We start from the raw sequence: 4,575 nt of genomic DNA, 5'->3' as shown, positions 1-4,575 counted from the left end.
TCACCACTGTGATTATAAAATTCATAATCCTCTTCTGCCATCTTGTAGATGAAATATGTATTACAGTTATACGGCAAAATGATTTTGTCACATCTTATCATTATCTATATAAAAGTTTTTAAAACTTTTACATTGAATTGTAATAAAACATATTCTAAAGTCTTTATTAAATTATCTACTGATTTACTATTTTTGCAGTCATAATTTCATTATTATATGCTTCCTTTCAAATAACTGAAAACCAAGCGTCATCTTTCTCACTTTAGGCTATTAAAATATAAGTCTTTGGATGTTTTTCTATTCAATTTAGTTTATTTTGAGTGATAAACTAGTGCTTTGAGTGATAAACCAGTGTCTTTCTAAATCCGTATCCTTACCCAAACTAGCTGTGTGTTTGTCTGTCAGATACAGTATTAATCAGTGTTTAGATCAGCTCTGCGCAGGTGGCATTAAAGCTGAATCTACACTGAGTGCTTCCTCACTCTGAAATCAGTCTCCTGTATGCTGGTGACTTTCTCACCACACTCTCCTCAGTCAGACGCCTCTAGAGACGGGAGGTGGAGTTCTGTTCATCCGCGCTGACGTTCTTTTGATATATATGGAGTAAGTCAAACATGCATCCTCTGATTTGTCACTGTAGAATGTTTGATGATTTCCCCTTCTCTGTCTAATAAGGTAACAGTGAGTGTGATTGGCAGCTGTGAGGAGCTCTCTCTCTCTCTCTCTCTCTCTCTCTCTCTCTTTCGTTCTCTATAGGGGGCTGAGGGGACACAGTTCCTTTAGCCTCTCTGGGGTAGTGGAGGTGAAGCTTTCCTGCTGAGTGTGTGCAGGGCAGAGGGAGATGGACAGCTGTCTGACTTTAATTCTTCTGATGTCCACAGTCTCACTCACTACTGCTGGTAAGTACACACTCAATTATACAAACATTCTCAGATCAGTAGGAACTAGTCAGTTAGTGCTGCCCAAGGTAAAGACTAATCATGGAGAGGCAGCATTTAGCTATTATACTGTTCTTAAATGGAACAGTGTGTTAGACAAGCCCTGACACCAGATACTTTTAAGTCTGTACACAAAAAAACTTTAATTTTAACAAGTTTTCAACTTCAACAGCATTTTTAAATTTAATTTAAAATGTTTTCATAATTTTCATAATTAAAATGCACTTTTATATTTTTCATTCTTATTTGATTCTTTATTTTATTTTGTCTCAGCTCTTTACATGTTTAATTTGAAATCTGTTAGCATTTTAATTTAACATTGAATGTTAATTTAACATTGAGTTGTAGTTAGATCTCTCTCTCTCTCTCTCTCTCTCTCTCTCTCACACACACACACACACACACACACACACACACACACACACACACACACACACACACACACACACACACACACACACACACACTTCTGTTTCCTTTAACAGACAGTGTGAGGCTGGTGGATGGTAGTAGTCGCTGTTCTGGGAGAGTGGAGGTTCTTCATAGAGGACAGTGGGGAACAGTGTGTAGTGCTGGCTGGGATATGCCAGATGCTGCAGTGGTGTGTAGAGAGCTGGGCTGTGGGGAGGCTGTAGATGTACTGGGTAATGCTCACTTTGGACCAGGATCAGGACCAATCTGGATGGATGAGGTGACCTGTAGTGGATCAGAGTCTACACTGAAGAACTGTAGATCAGAAGGGTGGGGGGAACATAACTGTGAGCATGGTGAAGATGCTGGAGTAAAGTGCTCAGGTAAGATTTAAAAAATACATACAAAAATATCATATCAAATATCACTAATTATCACATCAAATATAAAACATATCTTTATCATACTAATTTTATTTTAAATTAGCTTTTCAGAATTTTTCACTTGAGTCTTACATTTAATCAACAATAAAGCAGTTTTGGCTCACATTTTTAGTTTCTCATACAATAATTAGCCAGGAATGAGTCAAATATTTCTAACAGAGAATATTTCTCACCACTGCAGCTCCAAGGCAAGAGCGAAAGATTAAAGTGAAAATAGAAGACTGGCTGCGAGAGAGAGAGAGAGAGAGAGAGAGAGAGAGGATGAGAGAGAGAGAATGAGAGAGAGAGAGAGAGAGAGAGAGAGAGAGAGAGAGAGAGAGAGAGAGAGAGAGAGAGAGAGAGAGATGCTATTCTTAGACATTCAGTAACCAGAAGGGAAACTATACTCTGAGAGAAGGATCTACAGACTTGGTAAGACAGTTACCGGAGGCAGATTGTCCAAGCATTATTGAGACCATTCCACTGAGAACTTATCACACTTTATTCTTATTCAGGAATTAGTGAAATATGTCACTTCTTGCACTGATCAGTGCAGTTATTCAAATTATTTAAATGCACAGCTCACAGGAATAACAAAAAAGAATAACAAGAATAACAAAAATAAATGCCACATGCAGAACCACCGCTGAATGACACAGGCTACAGCAGGGAGGCTACATCACAATAGATATTTATAAAGAACCTTTTAACAGGGTTTTAATTATACCTTTTGTTGTTCATGTGGTTTAGATCATTATAATACATAGATTTCAATCCCAGTTTTAACTAATGACCTGCACCAGGTCTCTGGAAGAGTAGATTCACCCTATAGGAATATCTGATCATTGTACAGTATTTTAGTCCGTGTGCGTTCATTTGTACAAATGGTCCTCACCAGTGCTGTGAAATAGTAAAGGTATTTCAGGACTTAAAAGGTGTTTAAAGACTTTTGACCAGCAAGTTACAGATGTTTGTTGAGAGCTGGACTGTACATTCATTATAAACTTGTCCAGAATGCAGCAGCACGAATGGTCTTCAATCTTCTGAAGTCCACACATATCACTCCACTCCTGCATTTCCTTCAATGGCTTCCAGTAGTTGCCCACATCAGATTTAAAACTTTGATGCTCGCTTACATTGCCAAAAATGGACCAGCCCCTCCATAAATGATGTCAATGGTCAAAGCCCGATCTGAACCTTCAGTACTTCAAACCTCATGTATTGCTCGGCTTGAAATACAATGCTCCAATTCTCATGGAAGACAAGCATCAAGATTATTCTTTTTCCTGGCTCCCAGAAGGTGGATTGAAAACTTCCCCTGGCTGTCCAACAGCAGAGTCCCTTGCAGTCTTCAAATGCAGACTGAAGACCCAACTATTTGTGCAATATTTAAATGACCATTGATCCTGCAGCCATGTTGAGTAACTGAAACGCTATTACTTGTTGTAGGGTATTGTTTGTTATTGCACATATTATTGTCTGAGCTTATGCATGTTTTGCACTTCTAGGCATCAACCTAGAAGTTGTTGTACTCTTGTTGTACTTCAGCAGTATTCTAGCTCAATAGTATCTTGGACTTCATAAAGGGACCTGGACCACAGTGTGTGATGCTGACTTTGACCAGCAGGATGCAGAAGTTGTGTGTAGACAGCTGGACTGTGGGCTTCCTGTGGAGGTGCTGGGAGCAGCTGCTTTTGGCAGAGGGGAGGGCCAGGTGTGGACAGAGGAGCTTCAGTGTAGAGGCAACGAATCTGAGATTTACTCCTGTCCAACAACATCTTCACCCAAAAGCTGTTCCCATGACAAAGATGTGGGACTAATATGTTCAGATTATTTGTCAATATTTATCTTTATTCTTGCTATTTACATACCCATTATATAGCTTGCTGTCAATTTGCATACACATATAATGACATTAAATATGAATGCAAGTGCTGTTGCCATAAGATGTCACATGTTTGTTCAGGTTACACAGCGGCGCGTCTGGTGAACGGCTGGGACTCCTGTTCTGGTCGAGTGGAGCTCCAGTACCTCAGTGACTGGGGCTCAGTTTGTGGTGATAGCTGGGATATGAGAGCTGCCAGTGTCCTCTGTGGGCAGCTGAAGTGTGGGAGTGCTGTGGCTGTGTTGGGGGCGGACTGGTTTGGGGAGGGGAGTGGCCACATTAGGGCTGATGTGTTTGATTGTCATGGGAACGAGACACACCTGTCAGAATGTCCCATCTCATCATGGAGTCGAACAGCATGTTCTCATAAACAGGATGCTGGAGTCATCTGCAGTGGTATGCTCTTCCACTCATGTACACCACATTATTGAAGTTTTAAAACATTAAATATATTTTGCATGCTAAAATAAAAACCTTTTTAATTTTCAGATTTAATTATATTCCCATTCAGGTTCCTCTCAGGCCTTTCATGAGAGGCGAGTGCGGTTGTATGGAGGGAGGGAGTGTGAGGGGCAGGTTGAGGTTTACTTCATCCAGGACTGGTGGAGAGTTCTCCTGGACTCCCGGAGTGTGTCTGAGGCCTCAGTGGTCTGCAGACAGCTGGGTTGTGGCTCCGTGCTGAACATCTCCAGGTCCTCTCCATCCATTCCTGATCAACACAGCCACATGTGTATGACGGGTTTCAATTGTTCTGGGAGTGAAGCTCATCTAGGGAACTGCAACAGTACAAACCTCCTCAACCTCTCCTGCAGCTCCAGGGAACAGCTGTCAATCACCTGCTCTGGTATGTGTTACATGAACCTAAAACATGGGTACCTAATACGCTCTAAAATGTATCCCTGTTGTGTGAGGATTTATG

This window comes from Electrophorus electricus, chromosome 7 (genome assembly GCF_013358815.1).
Source record: "Electrophorus electricus isolate fEleEle1 chromosome 7, fEleEle1.pri, whole genome shotgun sequence".
In the NCBI taxonomy this organism is placed as follows: Eukaryota; Metazoa; Chordata; class Actinopteri; order Gymnotiformes; family Gymnotidae; genus Electrophorus; species Electrophorus electricus.
Note: the sequence above shows the minus strand (reverse complement) of the source record.